Source organism: Schistocerca serialis, chromosome 12, assembly GCF_023864345.2.
Source record: "Schistocerca serialis cubense isolate TAMUIC-IGC-003099 chromosome 12, iqSchSeri2.2, whole genome shotgun sequence".
Lineage (NCBI taxonomy): Eukaryota > Metazoa > Arthropoda > Insecta > Orthoptera > Acrididae > Schistocerca > Schistocerca serialis.
Genome location: NC_064649.1, coordinates 143,917,028 through 143,939,074, shown reverse-complemented (window position 1 = coordinate 143,939,074; position 22,047 = coordinate 143,917,028). Strand labels below are relative to the sequence as shown.

Genomic DNA, 22,047 nt, shown 5'->3' with positions numbered 1-22,047 from the left:
CGCCACCTAGCGGGCCAACCATAGCGCTATCTGGTTTCCCCCTTCAAGCTAGACGACTTTCGTTCTTTGTAGTTTTTTCGTTTGACGCTTATTTCGTGAAATATTTGGCCCGGTCACTATCAATCGAGCATCCTGTATGTACAGTCGTGGCAAAACGAGCGAGACCCCTCGCCTTTCCGTTATGCTGATCCGCACAGCTTTAAAGTCTGCTACACAGCATAACAGGCAAGGCGACGAAGTGCTACCAACATACTATGCACAGGCGTGAAATTGAAAAACTTTCCAAACTTGTCAGACTGTTTTCAATCATGTGTAAGACTATATTAATGCTGATTAGTGTGTTAAATACAACACGTAAATATAAGATATAAATGAAAGAAGAAACATAGTATGAACTGTACTAATAAGAATGGATTTCAGCTTATCGAGATAACATAAATGTTTTAGTATTGACAGGAATGGGGGAAATAAATACAGTAGAAGAAGAATGGGTAGCTTTGAGGGATGAAGTAGTGAAGGCAGCAGAGGATCAAGTAGGTAAAAAGACGAGGGCTAGTAGAAATCCTTGGGTAACAGCAGAAATATTGAATTTAATTGATGAAAGGAGAAAATATAAAAATGCAGTAAGTGAAACAGGCAAAAAGGAATACAAACGTCTCAAAAATGGGATCGACAGGAAGTGCAAAATGGCTAAGCAGGGATGGCTAGAGGACAAATGTAAGGATGTAGAGGCCTATCTCACTAGGGGTAAGATAGATACCGCCTACAGGAAAATTAAAGAGACCTTTGGAGATAAGAGAACGACTTGTATGAATATCAAGAGCTCAAATGGAAACCCAGTTCTAAGCAAAGAAGGGAAAGCAGAAAGGTGGAAGGAGTATATAGAGGGTCTATACAAGGGCGATGTACTTGAGGACAATATTATGGAAATGGAAGAGGATGTAGATGAAGATGAAATGGGAGATATGATACTGCGTGAAGAGTTTGACAGAGCACTGAAAGACCTGAGTCGAAACAAGGCCCCCGGAGTAGACAATATTCCATTGGAACTACTGACGACCGTGGGAGAGCCAGTCCTGACAAAACTCTACCATCTGGTGAGCAAGATGTATGAAACAGGCGAAATACCCTCAGACTTCAAGAAGAATATAATAATTCCAATCCCAAAGAAAGCAGGTGTTGACAGATGTGAAAATTACCGAACTATCAGCTTAATAAGTCACAGCTGCAAAATACTAACACGAATTCTTTACAGACGAATGGAAAAACTAGTAGAAGCCAACCTCGGGGAAGATCAGTTTGGATTCCGTAGAAACACTGGAACACGTGAGGCAATACTGACCTTACGACTTATCTTAGAAGAACGATTAAGGAAAGGCAAACCTACGTTTCTAGCATTTGTAGACTTAGAGAAAGCTTTTGACAATGTTGACTGGAATACTCTCCTTCAAATTCTAAAGGTGGCAGGGGTAAAATACAGGGAGCGAAAGGCTATTTACAATTTGTACAGAAACCAGATGGCAGTTATAAGAGTCGAGGGACATGAAAGGGAAGCAGTGGTTGGGAAGGGAGTAAGACAGGGTTGTAGCCTCTCCCCGATGTTGTTCAATCTGTATATTGAGCAAGCAGTAAAGGAAACAAAAGAAAAATTCGGAGTAGGTATTAAAATTCATGGAGAAGAAATAAAAACTTTGAGGTTCGCCGATGACATTGTAATTCTGTCAGAGACAGCAAAGGACTTGGAAGAGCAGTTGAATGGAATGGACAGTGTCTTGAAAGGAGGATATAAGATGAACATCAACAAAAGCAAAACAAGGATAATGGAATGTAGTCTAATTAAGTCAGGTGATGCTGAGGGAATTAGATTAGGAAATGAGGCACTTAAAGTAGTAAAGGAGTTTTGCTATTTGGGGAGCAAAATAACTGATGATGGTCGAAGTAGAGAGGATATAAAATGTAGGCTGGCAATGGCTAGGAAAGCGTTTCTGAAGAAGAGAAATTTGTTAACATCCAGTATTGATTTAAGTGTCAGGAAGTCATTTCTGAAAGTATTCGTATGGAGTGTAGCCATGTATGGAAGTGAAACATGGACGATAAATAGTTTGGACAAGAAGAGAATAGAAGCTTTCGAAATGTGGTGCTACAGAAGAATGCTGAAGATTAGATGGGTAGATCACATAACTAATGAGGAAGTATTGAATAGGATTGGGGAGAAGAGAATTTTGTGGCACAACTTGACCAGAAGAAGGGATCGGTTGGTAGGACATGTCCTGAGGCATCAAGGGATCACCAATTTAGTATTGGAGGGCAGCGTGGAGGGTAAAAATCGTAGAGGAAGACCAAGAGATGAATACACTAAACAGATTCAGAAGGATTTAGGTTGCAGTAGGTACTGGGAGATGAAAAAGCTTGCACTGGATAGAGTAGCATGGAGAGCTGCATCAAACCAGTCTCAGGACTGAAGACCACAACAACAACAACAACGACAAAGTACCCCAGATCGTTACGAATTAGCAAAATATTATGCGCATTCGGCCGCGAAACGGTCTGTGTCAACGTTCAGACCAGTCATACTGGATTACCGTTGCTGACCTACCATGAAAGTGAGCAAATTGAGCAATGCGTGAAAATTCATAACGAAATTCAGTTAAAAATCATTCAGTGCCACACTTAAGTCAATTCAATTATTGACAGAAGCGGAAAAAGTAGGCAGTAACAAGTATAAAGTTCTACAAGAGTTTCATATTGACATCCAGAGAGCGCCGATACAGAATAAAGGTAGCAATAAAACGTATTGGGGCGCGAGAATTACTTAAAACTTCTTTACTGATAACCTATCTGCCTCCATCGAGATTAAAACCGAAAACAAACCAGATCTTTGGAGTAGCAAACACCTTTCACTAGGCTAGCAGACAACCCAGGCAAACAGCCCTCTATTATTACCCCAGACAGGAGAAAGCCGGCAATTTCTCAATGAAAATGGCAAAATGATTTGCAGATTCTGTAGTGTAGAGCTTTGTGGACTCAAAAACATGAATTTTCTACCTTTATGTCACCGCTTGTGTGACAATCATTCGAGATGTTTATCGAAATAACAAAATACTGTTATTAGCGAGTAAATTTGGTAGGATAATTCTGCACCAGCCCAGGAAATAAAGGGCTACATAGCGGCCAAACGTATTCTACAGTGTTTCGAATTCTCCATTAAACTCGCCACAGGCAGAAAACGTTCATTAGCCGAAGTGTTTCTTAAGCTAGTTAGCAATGGGAATGCTTGCACTTCTAAAACGCGGTGGCATTAATACTGGGATCTGAATTACCACGTGTATAGGCAAATGGATTTTATTTGCATTTCTGTAAACGTGATTTGGATCGAAAGCGTAGCTACGATTAATATGCTGATGTAAGAACTGCATCTAGAACATGTCGAATAAAGAGTGGGGGGAATTATTTATGCGGCCCTCATCTTCAGTAACGGTCGTAACTATTTTCGTTGTTAGGATTTCGTCAGCTAAATCGGTAAAAATGGAACCCTACTAGTCTCACTTTCTTGTCGTCTGTCTGTCTACCCAACCTTTAAAACCTGTTTACCTCGAGTACGGGTAGACATAATAAACGCAAATATATCGCACTTCCTGCGGTATACAGTCCCTTGGTGGTGTAAAAAATTGAGCTTCTTTCATTTATATCTTATACAGGGTGGCGCAGGGAAACGGGAAATTTCGAAATAACGACATTTCCATGAATAAATTCATAAGACTAGTAATTTATTATCGAAAGAGAATGTATTCAGTATGCCATTATTCAGTATGTCTTTGCAATCAAAATGTCCAAAAGTGTCTCTTTACTTTTTACAGATGACATCGGAAAGATGTGCTCCCATTCGGCGTTCACACTCTAACAGCCTGTTATGAAAACTCTGGAATGCGCGGTGTAGCAAATCTTGGGGAACGGCAGTGATTTCGTTTTCAATGTTCTCCTTCAGTTCACGGATTGTTGCAGGACGTGTACGGTACACCTTGCCTTTAAGATATCCCCACAGGGAGAAGTCGCACACACTAAGATCAGGGGATCTCGCAGGCCAGGCAATGTCACCGTTACGTGAAATAATGCGTCTTCCAAACAACTGACGAACTGCTGCCATCGATTGTCGAGCAGTGTGTGACGTGGCTCCGTCATGCTGAAACCACATGTTTTCGACGTTAAGATTAAGCTCGTACAGTCTCGGTGTAAAGAATGTTTGAAGCATTTCAACATATCGAGCGGATGTTACTGTCACTGCACTACCATCCCCACGTTGAAAAAAATAAGGGCCGATAACACCGTGACATGATACAGCACACCATATTGTGACCTTGGCGCTATGTAGTGGTCGCTGGTGAAACTCACAAGGATTGTCCTGTGCCCAATAACGAAAATTCTGTTTGTTCACGAATCCGTGGAAATGGGCTTCGTCTGACATCCATACGTTACCAAGGAAATTCGCGTCCTCGTTGATTTTAGCCAATATCTGGCTACTAAACTCCATACGTGACGCTGGGTCTCGTTCATGTAAGTGTTGCACAATCTGCAACCTATAGGAATGGAAGTCTAATTCGTGCAGTATTCTTTGTAAGCTTCGTCGCTTAATCCCTAACGAAGATGCATGCTGTCGAACGGAGCGGCGAGGACTTCTCTCGATTACAGCTCTAGCAGCTGCAATGTTCTCTGGGGTACGTACTGCTGGAATGCCACCTGGAGGTTTCCTTTTCAAGGCAGATCCTGTTTCTTCAAAATTACGCACCCACGTTGTAATCGCATGCGCAGATGGGACACGTCCATGACGTCCAAGCTGGTAATGCTGTCGGAATGTTCTCTGCGCGGCAGTCGCCCTGTCACCATTTCTGTAAAACGCTCTCACAGCTACTGCACGTTCCGCACCAGTCCAATTCTCCATGATTACTAAATTGCGTTCACATCAATTGTGCAAAGTTTCGAACATCTGCCGGCGCTACAGTGCTGCCAACTGTAACGTTCAAAATTTCCCGTTCCCCTGCGCCACCCTGTATTTACGTGTTGTGTTTAACACACTAATCAGCATTAATATACTCTTGCACATGATTGAAAACAGTCTGACAAAGTTCGGATAGTATGCTGGTAGCACTTCGTCGCCTTGCCTGTTATGCTGTGTAGCAGACTTTAAAGCTGTGCGGATCAGCATAACTAAAAGGCGAGGGGTCTCGCTCGTTTTGTCCACGTCTGTACATAAAATCCACCAATTTGAGTCCAGTTTGGATAATTCCTTAGTGGTGTGTCGTTTTTGTGTTACGGTGTACGAGACGGTTCCCCGGGACTGCCGGCACGGCCACGGAGAATACGTTACACGGGACGGGCGCCCCTGCAGCTGCTGTCACAGCTCAGCTCGTGTCCTCGGGTCTCGAGTCTCGGGTCGTGGGCCCCGGTGGCAGGCGCCGCGGGAATCCGGCTCGGCATTAAAAACGAGCGAAAGCGGAACAGCGGGGGCCGGCTGTCGAGGCACGCGACGCGAGGATGCGGTCGATGGCGCGCGAGATGCGTCCCCGCGCCGAGCCAGAGGCGGAGGAGGCGGCGTCGCGACGCCGGGGCCAGCCGCCGCCTGACGCCGCCTCCCACGGCGCCGCTGCCGCTGCCGCCGTCCCAGCGCCGGATCCGCTCCGCCGGTATCTCCGTGGCCGCTCTAGCGTTCCACAGGGGTCTGTTTCTGGGCCACTATAGTCAATAGCCTTTTCGCTGGACCATGTAATGGTACTTTAATTACGTAACCATTACGGCACCTTTCGATACCAGCAATATTCTACTGTGTTTCTGTAAAATAGTTAACATATTTCTGTGACAACACACAGATTTCATTAATGTAGAGGTACTTCGATTCATCGATAACTATATATTGCAGTGATATTATTCTTATGTGTATTCTTTCTTTTGTCACTATGATAATTGATGTACTTGTAACTTTGATTTTTGGGCGCGTAAGAGAGTCAAGTTTTGGTCATGTTAAAACGACGCAAATTGTAGTCAGTTTATGAAACACATCTATAAAACTTTTGATTACGAAGATTGAGCCATGAGTTCACAACGACACCAGCGTGGGAAACACGAAAAGATGAGTGCATAGTTTATCCATTATTTCAAGAAATGACTTCATTAACTGTGCTCCAATGACACCTGCCCGAAAATGCAATATTTAGCAGCATGAGCAACACTACAACATAATTAATTTTTGACCTTTGTTATGGTAGGGTTGTTAGAACCACAAGATACACTATGTGATCAAAAGTATCTGGACTTCCCCAAAAACATACGTATTTCATATTACGTGCATTGTGCTGCCACCTACTGACGGGTACTCCATAATAGCGACCTCAGTAGTCATTGTACATCTTCAGAGAGCAGAATGAGGCGCTCTGCGGAATTCACGGACTTCGAACGTCGTCAGGTGATTGGGTGTCACTTGTGCCGTACGTCTGTAGGCGAGATTTTCACACTCCTAAACATCCCTAGGTCCACTGTTTCCGATGTGATAGTGAAGTGGACGAACTTGTACAGCACAAAAGCGTACAGGCCGACCTCGTCTGTTGACTGACAGAGACCGCCGACAGTTGAAGAGGGTCGTAGTGTGTAATAGGCAGACACCTATCCACACCATCACATGGAATTCCAAACTGCAAGTACTATGACAGTTCGGTGGGAGATGAGAAAACTTGGATTTGATGGTCGAGCAGCTGCTCATAAGCCGCACATCACACCAGTAAATGCCAAACAACTCCTCGCTTGCTGTAAGGAGCGTAAATATTGGATGACTGAACAGTAGAAAAACGTTGTGTGGAGTGAGGAATCACGATACACAATGTGGAGATCCAATGGCAGGGTATGGGTATGGTGAATGCCCAGTGAACGTCATCTGCCAGTGTGTGTAGTGCCAACAGTAAAATTCGGAGGCGGTGGTGTTATGGTGTGGTCGTGTCTTACATGGAGCGGGCTTGCACCCCTTGCTCTTTTGCGTGGCTCTATCACAGCACAGGCCTACATTGATGATTTAAGCACCTTATTGCTTCTCACTGGTGAAGAGCAATTCAGGGATGCCGATTGCATCTTTCGACACGATCGAGCACCTATTCATAATGCACGGGCTATGGCGGAGTGGATGCACACCAATAACATACAAAGAGAGCTGATCTGAATCATACAGAACACCTTTGGGATGTTTTGGAACGCCCACTTCGTGCCATGCCTCAGCGACCGACATCCATACCTCTCCTCAGTGCCGCACTCAGTGAAGAATGGGCTGCCATTCCCCAAGAAACCTTCCAGCACCTGATTGAACGTATGCCTGCGAGAGTGGAAGCTATAATCAAGCTAAGGGTGGGCCAAGGCCATACTGAATTCTAGCATTACCGATGGAGGGCGCCACGTACTTGTAAGTCATTCTCAGCCAGGTGTCCGGATACATTTGATCACATAGTGTAGTCTCACCGTCGTACAGTTCAATTCATTGTGGTACTTTCAGTTACGTTGTCAGACTTCCATAGACTGCAAAGAAAACCAGTACTCGGTATTGCAGCAACTAAAACCTAATTTCTCCTTGGAAATTTTGTCAGTGAAACGAAATCTGACGTACTTTGGGCACCTTAACGCCAGGACGATTCAGTGTCAGAGAAACAATGTGCAACAGCCTGAAGGTGTTCACTGGCACCAGGTGTCGAGCTGAGAGGTTGCAGCGTCAGTGATTCGCCCATCGTGGCCGATGCGCAGTGACCACGGTCCGTCCAAAGTGCTGGGCCAGTTCATTCGATTGTTCAGAGGGGGAAGCCGACATTGCCCATCTTCGCCTTGCTGCGAAGACAGAATCGAGGCGCACAGCCTGCAGTTTTCTCAATCGATTTTACAAGAACTATTCGGTAAAAAATTAATTTTTACTTTACCTGTAGCTTTATATGTCACGTTCTCGATGAAGAGCCCGTAATTTCACTTATGGCCATCCTTATGATATCTCTGCATGGAGCTAAGACACTGCGAGAAATCTGAGAAAGTTTCCAATGAAAATTGGAGTCTCTGTGATTTTGCATTTGATGCATTCTACATGTGCTACTGCATATGAAATTTAGCAAATATATTGAATTTTTCTTTAGACTGTTGGAGGTGAGGTCTGTCTATGATCAATCTCGAGAGAACTGATCCTATGTAGCTCACTCATTCCAGATCGCGATATCCAAACATTCCTCATATCTCATAAACAGTTTGAAATATTAAAATGCGATTTTTGGCAGATGATAGCATGCAAAGAGGAAATTATTTTGTCATATGGTTACTGTGCATAACTTTCTTATCTTCCGTGTTATTCCACTTGCTACAGACTTTTTCGATGAAAGAATGTAATTTTTAAGGGCCATCGATAACTGGTCAAAACAGAAATGCTACGGGTTTTGGAGAAAAATATATGAAGACATTCCACTTTGTACCGTTGTTGTGCTTTTTCCATAAGCTACTGACCTTAGTTTCCCTCAATTCGTCACTGTTTCAGGATTCTCTCGCAACTGCATCTGCACAACATGTTAGTGATACGACACTGTGTAAATTCCTCTGTGTTATGGCAAAAGAAGCAAATTTTAAAATGGCGGCAATTTTTTAATCGAAAATCCCCACTCATGCTTCTGAAAAAATTAAAAATCGTTAACAAGGCAGTCTAAAATAGATGTTTCTGTTACATTTTCAGAGTAATTCACCCTTGTCAAAGTAGAGATGACAGTAAATCTTTTTGGCTGGTTTCGACGCAGATACGGGCTTGGAAGGGCTCCACGTAATATTTATAAAAACTGTGAGCGTAGGCACTTCCCCTCCAGCGCTCGGCATTTCCCCTACAGCGCCTACCTGCAACCCCCACCACTACTGCTCTCCCCATGCATGTCCTGCTGGCTGCGCAATTTACTGGTCATGTTATTCTGTGCGCACTCTACCTGTTACTTCACTTCTCAATCGAATGGCTTTGTCCTTGAGGGTGCTGCATTTTCTGTTTCCAACTGTGTAAAAGGCACAAGGAGGAGAGGGCAGCAAAGAGTGAGATGGATCTATGGCGAGTTAGGAGTAATGTATTTCAACATGGAAACACAGAAGAAATGCTTTAGTCATGGGATCACAGAAAGGTGGAATCACCTAATCTATGGAGAGAGAGGGAGACAGAAATTCTCAGTGTATAAAACACTCTCACACTTCTCGCCAAGCCAGTTCTGGGTAAAACCTCAAGCTTTTGGCGACTGCCATCGTCAGGGGCAAGTGACTGTCACGGCTGGTGTTGTGGCAACCTCGTATATGGACAACTTCTGATTGGTCATCACTATGTCATGCTGCCATACAGATGTGTCAAAGTCTGCAATGGTGGTGCCGCCACTGCTGTAGGAGTCTAAAACAATGTGGCTACTCTCTCTTCATCGTCTCAGAGTCGAGAACAGGCTTTTCCACACACCACTATAAGGTGACAGCCACTCACCACACTCAACAGGCTTCCACTGTCGCTGTTTCTGTCTCTGTTGATTTTTGTATTTTGTTGCTCTGGGCCGTGGATCAAAGCCATGTTTACCTGTGTAACGCTTTGCCTCCCAATGCTTCACACATAATCAGAAAGCAGTTCCTGCAATACCTCTTCCAGCTGACATTAGGCATAGTGATGTGGGGGCACTCCAGTTAGATTTAGGTGGGAACACCAGGCCACAAGGCCCGACCCGCTAACGATCAGAGACCAAGCCCGAGCATACATAGGGTCCCAACTTGGTGTTGGAAAGATTGCGCCCGAGTATGATCGGGCTGTGATTTTCTCGACGCGCGAGCCACCTATTTTTCGAAAACTGGGCTCATTATGTATGAGAACAATTTAAGGACGTATCGCAATCTGCTCCTTGACTGGTGCTGACTTGTACTGTTAGTTTCTTCAACTATTTAGAAACAAACATTAGCTGTTGTGAATGGCTGAGCCACTATGATCGCAGTGACGTAATTTCGTGTTTGTAGTCTTTCGGTCTCGCTGTAATTCTGCTACAAATACGTCACATATGTTGAGTGACCACGAAATTTTGGAATCTGAATAGAAGAAAATTGCTCAGTACCTCGGCTCACACTTGCTTTCGTGAGTATAATTATACTTTCTGTGATCGTTATTTTTAAATACATAATCTATCAAAGAATCAAGGTAAATATGAAAAATAAATCTTGACGCTTAGCCCTTTTTTTAGCATGCCGTACTCTTGAAGATACACCAAATACATATGTGGCAGTAACGCTTTAAATTACTGCTTAAATGGGCGTTTTCCTGGGCTCAGTATGTATCTGAGTGGCCCGTTCCGAATGTGTTAAGCGAGCCGCAGAAAATGGCTCTGAGTACTATGGGACTTAACATCTGAGGTCATCAGTCCCCTAGAACTAAGAACTGCTTAAACCTAACTAACCTAAGAACATCGCACACATCCATGCCCGAGGCAGGATTCGAACCTGCGACCGCTGCGGTCGCGCGGTCCCTGACTGAAGCGCCTAGAACCGCTCGGCCACACAGGCCGTCAAGCGAGCCGCAGTCAAGTCCAGTATACCACACCACATGAGAAACATATGTCCAGAATTTACGACGTCCAGCAACAGATTTTCAAAAGATGCCACAATGATAGTTTATTAGAAGTGCGTATCGAAGGACGTACTTGAGAAATCACAACATACAGAAACTCATGGCCCGTTATATCAATATCGATGGTTTTTGGGACTTGAATATCGAACGAAGCACTTGAGAATTCACGACATCAAGAAACTGTTGGCCACAGTATGACTATATCGATGATTTTTGAGAGGTGCATCTCGAAAGAAGCACTTGAGAATTCACGATATTGACGATATCCGGAAACTGGTGGACCCAGTAGGGCAATATCGGTAATTTGTGAGAGGTGCATATCCAAGGAAGCTCTTGAGAATTCGCGACAGCCAGAAATAGAATTCCCCAGTATTGCAATATCCATAGGTTTTGAGAGGTGCATATAGAAGGAAGTACTTGAGAATGCAGGTCATCCAGAAACAGACTTCCCCTTATGCCAATATTGAACGTTTCTGAAACTTGCATACAGAAGTGAGCAGTTGAGAATCCACGACACCCATAACCAAATGGCCTGAGTATGTCAATATCGATAGTTTCTGAGAGGTGCATATTCATGGAAGTTCTTGAGATTCCACGACATACAGAAGCAGATCTCCCCACTAAGCCAATATGATAACTTCTGAGAGGTGTACATTGAATGAAGTAGGCCCTACCCTTGAATTCACGACGCCAAGAAACAGATGGGTCCAATATATCAATATTGATAGTATTTGAGAGAAGCATATCGAAGGAATCACTCGAGGACTTGCGTCAGCCAGCAAAAGATAACTCTAGCATGTGAATATCCATTATTGGTTACAAATAATAAAATAATTACCTACCTCGCTTCCATCTAGAAAAGGTAAGGATTTTACTATTTTATATTTCTAGTTTTTACTGAGTTTAAAGAAGGCGATTTTGGTCTGATATATTCGACGATGCCATTTGGCTACACTGACCAAATGATTCTTCTAAGAAATACCAAATTAAGGTATTTGCTCTTTCAATAGTTGATCTGTTTATACGTGCTTATAGGTTATCCAAGTATGCACAACGCGATCGTGATTCTTAAATGGATGTATTTGTTCTCTGTTTTCTATATAGATAACCTGAAGATGCCTAAATAAGGAGAAACGCGTCGTTGAAAAATAAAAAACTAAAATTGCAACCAAGACTGTTTTTAACCAATACTGTTAAGCACTAGTTTGCTGTATGCCACATATGGATTGGAAGAATTGTTTTTTAAGCGTGCATATCGAAGGAAGCAGTTGTGAATTCACGACACCCAGAAACAGGTGGCCTCATTATGACAATTTAGATATTTTTTTACAGGTGCATATAGAAACTAGCCCTCGAGAGAACAAGACAGAGATACGACTTTCCCCAGCACCCCAGTATAGATAGTTTTTGAAAGGTGCTGTCGAAGGAAGCTCTTGACAATTATAATCATACAGAAACACGTTTCCACACTATCTACAATACACAGTTTTTTAGAGGTGCATATTGAAGGAAGCACTTGAGAATTCACGACATCCAGAATCAAGTTGCCGCAGTAGTCCAATATCGATATGTTTAAGGGTGCAAATCGAAGGAAGCCCTTTACAGTTCACGCCAGCCAGAAACAAATGGCGCCAGAATGCAAATAACCGTGGTTGTACACAAGTGCATATCGAAGTAAGCGCTTGAGACTTCACGACATCAAGGAACATAAGGTCTCTGAATGCCAATATCGATAGTTATTGAAAGGTGAATATTCAAGGAAGCTGTTAAGAAATAACGTCTTCCGGAAACGGATCACCCCAGTATGGCAATATCGATAGTTTTTAAGATGTGAAAAACGAAGGAAGCATTTGAAAATTCACGACATCCATACACAGATCTCTCCAATATTCCATATCGATAAGTTCTGAGAAGTGCATATCGAAGGAAGCATTTGAGAAGTCACATCCAGAACAGATGGCCCCTATGTGCCAACAACGATATTTGTATATACATCCACATCGATGGTAACGCACGAGAATTGTCTACATACTGGAATTGATCCACACAGTATGCATATCGAACGAGCACTTGAGTAGACATGACATCTGAAAACAGAATTTGCCAGTATGCCAAAATCGATAGCTTTTGAGAAATTCATATCGAAGGAACTACTCGAGAATTCACGACATTTAGAAACAAATCTACACATTATTCCAATACCGAAGAAAGCTCTTGGAAATTCACACATCCAGAAACAGATTAAACCATTATACCAATATCGATAGATTTAATGTGGATATCGAAGCAAGCACTTGAAAATTGCTGACATTAAGAAACAGATATCCCCAGTATGCCAATACCGGTATTTTTCCAGAGATGCATATCGAAAGAAGCACTTAACCATTCACGACATCCAGAAATAAATGTCCGAGTATGCCAATGTCAATAGCTTTTGAAAGTTGCAGTGAAAGGAGGCAATAGAGATTTCATGATTAGAATTAGATTAGAATCTGCTTCAGGAGGAGGAGGAGGTTAGTGTATAACGTCCCGTCGACAACGAGGTCATTAGAGACGGAGCGCAAACTCGGGTTAGTGAAGGATTGGGAAGGAAATCGGCCGTGCCCTTTCAAAGGAACCATCCCGGCATTTGCCTGAAACGATTTAGGGAAATCACGGAAAACCTAAATCAGGATGGCTGGAGACGGGATTGAACCGTCGTCCTCCCGAATGCGAGTCCAGTGTGCTAACCACTGCACCACCTCGCTCGGTAGGTTTCATGACATCCAGGTATAGATTACCCCAAAATGCCAGTATCAGATATTTTTAGATGTGGATATCGAAGGAAGTACTTTGTCGATATCCAGGAACAAATGTTTCCTGTATCAATAGTTTTTGAGAGGTGCAAAACGAAGGAAGTCCTTATGAATTAACGACATCCAGAAACACATGGCGCCAGTATTCAACACCGAGAGTTTTTCAGAGGCGCATATCGAAGGAAGCACGAAAGAATTCTCAACAGACAGAAAGCGATGTCCCCACTATGTCAATATAGATAGTTTTTGAGAGGTGCATGTACAAGGAAGCAATTGGCAATCCACGACATCCAGAAAGAAGTTTCAACAGTATTCCAATATCGACAGTTTTTAAGGGGGCATATAGAAAGAAAAGTGCAAGAAATCACGACATACAGAAACAGATGGCCCCCATATGCCAATATCGATTGTGCTAGAGAGGTGCATATCGAAAAAGGCACTCGAGAATACAAGACATCCAGAAACATAATTCCCCAATATGCCAATATCGATAGTTTACGTGTGGTGCAAATCGAAGGCAGCACAGGAGAAAATGGTTCAAATGGCTCTGAGCACTATGGGACTTAACATCTGATGTCATCAGTCCCATAGAACTTACAACTACTTAAACCTAACTAACCTAAGGACACTTCACACATCCATGCCCGAGGCAGGATTCGAACCTGCGACCGTAGCAGCAGCGCGGCTCCGGGCTGAAGCGCCTAGAACCGCTCGGCCAGCACAGGAGATTCATGACATCCAGATACAGATGGTCCCAGTATGCCAATACCGAAAGTTTTTCATAAGCCGGCTGCATTGGCCGAGCGGTTCTAGGCGCTTCAGTCTGGACCCGTACGACCGCTACGGACACAGGTTCGAATCCTGTCTCGGGCTTGGATGTGTGTGATGTCCTTAGGTTAGTTAGGTTTAAGTAGTTCTAAGTTCTAGGGGACTGATAACCTCAGATGTTAAGTCCCATAGTGCTCAGAGCCATTTGAATTTTTTTTTTTTTTTTTTCAGGAGCACAGATTCAAGGAACCTCTTCAAAATTCACGACATCCAAAGCAGATCTCCGTACTATGCCAATACCTATAGTTTCTGAGAATTAACAACATGTACCAACATGATAGTTTTTAGAGGTGCATATCGAAGAAGCACTTGCGAATTCACGATACCCAGAAAGAGATCACCCAGTATGCCAATATCGATAGTTTTCCATAGGTGCATATCAAAGGAGCATTTGAGAAATCACGTCATCCAGATAAAGATCCCGTAGTATGCCAATATCGATAGTTTTCCAGCGGTGCATATCGAAGAAGCACTTGCGAATTCACGATACCCAGAAAGAGATCACCCAGTATGCCAATATCGATAGTTTTCCATAGGTGCATATCAAAGGAGCATTTGAGAAATCACGTCATCCAGATAAAGATCCCGTAGTATGCCAATATCGATAGTTTTCCAGCGGTGCATATCGAAGAAGCACTTGCGAATTCACGATACCCAGAAAGAGATCACTCAGTATACCAATATCGATAGTTTCCCATAGGTGCATATCGAAGCAGCATATGAGAATTCACGTCATCCAGAAAAAGATCCCCTAGTGTGCCAATATCGATAGTTTTCCAGCGGTGCATACCGAAGTAGCATTTGAGAATTCACGACATCCTGAAACGGATGATCCAGTATGCAAATGTCGATAGTATTCAGAGACGCATATCGAAGGAAGCATTCAAAAATTCACGATACCTAGAAACTGATCTCACCGTTATTCCAACATCGATAGTCTTCTATAGGTGCACATCCTAGGAAGCAATTGAGAAATCACGGCATCCGGAAAAAGATGGCTCCTGTATGCCAATAATGATTTCAGACGCGAATGTCGAACGAAGCACATGAGAATTCACGATATCCAGAAGTATATGGGAGCAGTATGAGAATTTCGATAGTATTTTGAGGGATGGAAATCGAAGGAAGCACTTGCAAAATACGACATCCAAGAACAGATGGCCCCAGTATGCACAATAAAGATGGTATTTCAGAGCTGCATATGGAATGAAGCACTTGACAGTTCGTGACATCCAGAGGTAGATGGCCCCAGTATGCCAATATCGATAGTAATTGAGATGTGCATATCGAAGTAAGTAATCGATAATTCACAACATCCGGAGGCAGCCTGACACAGTATTTAAATACCAATATCTTTTGAGAGGTGCAAACCTAAGAAAGCACTAAACAATCCACGACATGCAAAAACTAATTTCCCCAGTATTGCCAAATCGATTGTATTTTCAATGACGCATATCGTAGGAAGCATTTGTGAATTCACGACATTCAGAGGCATATGGCCAAGTATCACAATGTCTCATAGACGTGCATATCGAAGGAAACACTAGTGAATTGACGACAGCCACTAACATTGGCTCAAGTTTGACTATATCGACAATTTTTTATAGGTGCTTATTGAGGAAGAACTTGATAATTCACCACATCCAATCACATATGGCACAAGTACGTCAATATCGAGAGTTTTGTCGAGGTGCATATCGAAGAATCACTAGCGAATCAAAGACAATCAGAAAAAGACACCCACTACGCCAATATCTTTAGTTCTCCAGCTGTGCATATCGAGGAAGCACTTGAGAATTCACAATATCCAGAATAAGATCACAAAGTACGCCAATATCAATAGTTTTCCATAGGTGTATATCGAAGTAGCACTTGAGAACTCACGACATCCAGAAACTGATCAGACAGTATGCAAATATCGACAGTATTGAGAGGTGCCTATCGAAGGAAGCAAACAAGAATTCACGACATCTAGAAACGGATTTCACCACTATGCCGATAACGATATTTGTTTGGAGGTGCACATCAAAGAAAGCACTAGAGTATTCCTGACATCCAGAAACAAATGGCACCAGTATGCCAGTATCGATAGGTTTTGGGAGATTCATATCAAAGGAAGCACTCGAGAATTGACGACAACGAGAAACACATACTACCGGTATGCAAATACCGGCAGTTTTTTAGAGGAACTTTTACGACATCCAGAACCGGTAGCACCAGCATTAGAATATCCTTATTTTTTGGGAGATGTATAGTGAAAGGTCTAAGGGATAGAACGTATAGCGCAGTCGGTCTCGTAATGGACTCTGAATCAAGTGCTGTTATTCGTGCGTTAGTTCAAATCTCGGCACGGTAGCTCAGCGTGTTCGGTCAGAGGGTTATAAGGCCCCTGTAACAAAAATAACTGAGTTATTCACTCAACGATGAAACTGAACGAGCGTCATTGGACGTACGCCCCGAACAAATAAAATGAACGAAAACGAACAAAATGAGATCACAAAAAAATGGGGGTAGCGTCTTTGATTCATAATCAAAACGTCTTCGGTCCCGGGTTCAAATCACGCCGCTGCTTAAATTTTGATTAACTTTCAGCATTGGCGACCGAAGACTTCCGGCATAAGAAGTCACCTCTAACTCTGCCAACGGCCTTGTCAGACAGGGCCTCTCTTGTCCTAGGGGTGGGAAACTGCCCCTAAAGGCGGAAGAATCAGCAATGATCAACGGCAATGAGATGCAGAAGGCAATGGAAACTACTGCATTAAAGGCACATAACGTGTATCCACAGGACATGTGGCCTGTAATTGAAGAAGTGTTATGATGATCTCTCCATTGGTAAAAGATTCCGGAATAGTCCCCCATTCGGATCTCTGGGAGGGGACTGACAAAGCAGAGGTTACCACGAGAAAAAGATTGAATAATCCACGGAAGGATGACGTTCTACGAGACAGGGCCTGGAATGTCAGAAGCTCGAATGCGATACGGAAACTAGAAAATCTGAAAAGGGAAATGCAATGGCGCAATCTGAATATAGTGGAGGTCAGTGAAGTGAAGTGAAGTGAAGTGAAGTGGAAAGGAGACAATGATTTCTGTTCAGATGAGTGTAGGGTAATATCAACAGCAGAAGAAAATGGTATAACGGGAGTAGGATTCGTTATGAATAGGAAGGTAGGACAGAGAGAGTGTTACTGTGAACAGTTCAGCGATAGGTTTGTTCTTATCAGAATCGACAGCAAACCAACACCGACAACGATAGTTCAGGTATACATGCCGACGTCGCAAGCTGAAGATGAAGAGATAGAGAAAGTGTATGAGGATATTGAAAGGGTAATACAGTTCGTGAAGGGAGATGCAATACAGTTGTAGGGGAAGGAGTACAAGAAAAGATTACAGGAGAATATGGGCTTGGGACAAGGAACGAGAGAGGAGTTATGTAACAAGATTCAGCTAGTAATGGCGAATACTCTGTTCAAGAATCACAAGAGGAGGAGGTATACTTGGAAAAGGCCGGGTGTTGCGGGAAGATTTCAGTTAGACTACATCGTAGTCAGTTAGAGATTCCGAAATCATATACTGGATTGTAAGGCATATCCAGAAGCAGATATAGACTAAGATCACAAATTAATAGTAGTGATGAAGAGTAGGCTGAAGTTTAAGGCATTAGTTAGGAAGAATCAATACGCAAAGACATGGGATACGGAAGTACTAAGGAATGACGAGATACGCTTGAAATTCTCTAAGGCTATAAATACAGCAATAAGGAATAGCTGAGCAGGCAGTACAGTTGAAGAGGAATGGGCATCTCTAAAAAGGGGCACCACAGAAGTTCGGAAGGAAAACATAGGTACAAATAAGATAACTGTGAAGAATGCGTGGGTAACAGAAGAAATACTTCTGTGGTGTCACCGCCAGACACCACACTTGCTAGGTGGTAGCTTTTAAATCAGCCGCGGTCCGTTAGTATACGTCGGACCCGCGTGTCGCCACTATCAGTGATTGCAGACCGAGCGCCGCCACACGGCAGGTCTAGAGAGACTTCCTAGCACTCGCCCCAGTTGTACAGCCGACTTTGCTAGCGATGGTTCACTGACTAAATACGCTCTCATTTGCCGAGACGACAGTTTAGCATAGCCTTCAGCTACGTCATTTGCTACGACCTAGCAAGGCGCCATATTCAGTTACTATTGATACTGATATTGTGAATCATGTACCGTCAAGAGCGACGGTCATCATTAATGGATTAAAGTTAAGTATGAAACTAATTACGTCCGCTTTCTGAATTCTAATTCTTTGTCATGTTGCAGACCTCACGTCCGTATAGTCCTTCCCTCCTCACGCCAGCCTGCGTGAGCTAAAACGCGTACATTTCGGCCTCCTCTAGTAACACGGTGTTGGCTCTTCAGCCAACACAACAACTTCAATTGATACATGAAAGGAGGAAGTACAAAAATGTTCCGGGAAATTCAGGAATATAGAAATACACGTCGCCGAGGAATGAAATAAATAGGAAGTGCAGGGAAGCTAAGACGAAATGGCTGCAGGGAAAAATGTGAGGACATCGAAAAAGCATACAGGAAAGTCAAAATAACCTTCGGTGAGATTAAGAGCAAGTAAAGTAAGTAAACGATAAGCGTAGAAAAATTTTGTGGACAAAGTTCCACAATTTGTTGAACAGAACTCGTACTCTGTTGCTCGTTCGTAATATCAGAGAGCTTGCCGCAGTAGAGATGTGTTTCATAGTAGCGAACATGATCAGGTACTCATGTCTCGCAAGTTATGTAGTTTAGAGCCCGAATTTATTGAGCTTTTTTTTTCCTTACTTTGGTCCGTACTACCGCCTCTCATATTACGGAGCTCTTTTTTTAACGCCCTATACACAACGCCAAAAGCATTGGTGCAAGGACTGAACCATGGGGGAAATGCGGAGAGTCACGTACTCCCGGGCGAGGTTCAGAGGTAGGCGTGCCTGCGCCGTGCAAGGCCGCCGCTGGCCTGCATTATTAAGCGCTCGCCTCTCTCTGCTCTGCTACGCACAGCCAGGGCGCGCGTTTACGCACGTCGCACGGCACGCAGGCGGGCCGCAATGTTTGCGCTGCGCCGCTGCAGCTGCGTGCAGTGCGGCGCCGAGCCGTCCCCTGCAATACTGCCGGGGCGGGGCTTTCGTGCCCACTCGCTGACCTACCGCAGTCGGATTTCAGCTCCGCGTACTACAATTAAGATACAGATAATTCACGAAGTATTCTACCGTCTTCCGCATATGGAAACGACCATCACCCAGCCAGCGGAGATGTTGGTTTCAATGTTACACTAATGGCCATTAAAATTGCTACACCATGAAGAAAGGCAGATGATAAACGGGTATTCATTGGACAAATATACTAGAACTGACATGTGATTACATTTTCACGCAATTTGGGTGCATAGATCCTGAGAAATCAGTACCCAGAACAACCACCTCTGGCCGTAATAACGGCCTTGATACGCCTGGGCATGAAGTCAGAGCTTGCATGGCGTGTACAGGTACAGCTGCCCATGCAGCTTCAACACGATACCACAGTTCATCAAGAGTAGTGACTGGCGTATTGTGACGAGCCAGTTGCTCGTCCACTATTGACTAGACGTTTTCAATTGGTGAGAGACCTGGAGAATTTGCTGGCCAGGGCAGCAGCCGAACATTTTCTGTATCCAGAAAGGCCCGTAGAGGACGTGCAACATGCGGTCGTTCATTATCCTGCTGAAATGTAGGGTTTTGCAGGGATCGAATGAAGGGTAGAGCCACGGGTCGTAACGCATCAGAAATGTAACGTCCACTGTTCAATGTGCAGTCGGTGCGAACAAGAGGTGACCGAGACGCGTAACCAATGGCACCCCATATCAACACGCCGGGTGATACGCCAGTATGGCGATGACGAAACACGCTTCCAATGTGAGTTCACGGCGATGTCGCCAAACATGGATGCGACCATCCTGATTCTGTAAACAGAACCTGGATTCATCCGAAAAAATGACGTTTTGCCATTCGGTCACCCAGGTTCGTCGTCGAGTACACCATCGCAGGTGTGATGCAGCGTCAAGGGTAACCGCAGCCACGGTCTCCGAACTGATAGTCCCTGCTGCTGCAAACGTCGTCGAACTGTTCGTGCAGATGGCTGTTGTCTTGCAAACGTCCCCATCTGTTGGCTCAGGGATCGAGACGTGGCTGCACGATCCGTTACAGCCGTGCGGATAAGATGCCTGTCATCTCGACTGCTAGTGATATGAGGCTGTTGGGATCCAGCACGGCGTTCTGTATTACCCTCGTGAACCCACCGATTCAATATTCTGCTAACAGTCATTGGATCTCGACCGACGCGAGCAGCAATGTCGCGATACGATAAACCGCAATCGCGATAGGTTACAATCCGACCTTTATCAAAGTCGGAAACGTGATGGTACGCATTTCTCCTCCTTACACGATGCACCACAACAACGTTTCACCAGGCAGCGCCGGTCAACTGCTGTTTGTGTATGATAAATGGGTTGGAAACTTTCCTCATGTCAGCACATTGTAGGTGTCGCCACCGGCGCCAACCTTGTGTGAAAGCTGTGAAAAGCTAATCATTTGCATATCACAGTATCTTCTTCCTGTCGGTTAAATTTCGCGTCTGTAGCACGGCATCTTCGTGGTGTAGCAATTTTAATGACCAGTAGTGTATTACGTCATACACGCTCTACATCGAATCTGAACTAGCGTTGACCTGTTATGTCCATATTAGCTTAATTTTGGTATTCTGACTAAAGGTTTATTTACTACGATAGCGAAATTTTGCGCAGCGCTTGGTTGCGACGAAAAATATGTGAAAGGAAGTAATATTTCGTCCCACAGGTGAAATTGTTTCAAAAACATGAAAAATACTGAATAATTTTTCGAGATTAAACCAGTTGTAACGGGACATTCCCATCTAGCATTACTTTTCCTCAACAGTAGTTGTCGATAGCAGTATTATTTTTCGAATTTTGGACACGTCATTATTATCTCAGTTGCTTTTCTGAAAATTCTCATGTAACTTTATACATAGTACACAGTATTTCAAGCTAAAATTTATGAAAAGGAATTACTTTATAAAATATTTTAGTTTCGATGTTCTAGCCTAATCGATAAGTACTAGTTTTGAATGCACAGTTAAAATTATTTTTTTCGAAACATTTCAAATTACGAATTATTTGCGCACTTTATAAAATAATAATCTATATTGATAGTGTAACGAAAAGTTGTTTCAATTCATTTTTTAAGAACAATTCTAATCCTTTCAGAATATTTTTATTTCTCCAGAGTGTGAGAGTCGTAAGCTTGCCTCTGATGTCATCGGACGTATTTTTGTTTAATAGGTGCGAACAATGTAATTTCGGCTCTGTTAATGTGAAAAATTAGAATATTGTATGATAGCTTTGTTGATGTGAATAATCAAAATATGATATACTAGAATGTGAGAAAATTAGTGGAGAACATATTTACGTAAAAAATTCTGCAACAACGATCTTCCAATTTATTTAGTTCGAAACCTACTGTGAGGACCTGATGTTAAATTTTCAGCTTCAATAATGAGACCCCTAGACAAGAAGAACTGCAGCCATCTCAACATGACAAACTAAGTAAACTTGAAAGTTTATTGTAATCTTCCCTCCTCTCAAATCTTCATAAAGGACTAAGCTTATTAATTACTTAGACTGGGCATTGTTTAATGTGGACAATAGACGGAAGAATGAAGGAGGGGGGGAGATTACACAGTGAAGCAAAGTATTTATTTGGATATAAATATTACA

At 43.3% G+C, this 22,047-nt stretch overlaps 1 protein-coding gene and 1 non-coding gene across 2 annotated transcripts in view; both read right to left on the bottom strand.

The window, feature by feature from the left end:
- LOC126428230 (uncharacterized) overlaps positions 1-22,047 on the bottom strand; it is a 362,438-nt gene that overhangs the window by 151,311 nt on the left and 189,080 nt on the right. The window lies entirely within an intron of this gene.
- Trnaa-cgc (transfer RNA alanine (anticodon CGC)) lies at positions 13,299-13,371 on the bottom strand. Its single transcript has one exon. It is a non-coding gene; the product is annotated as a tRNA-Ala (tRNA).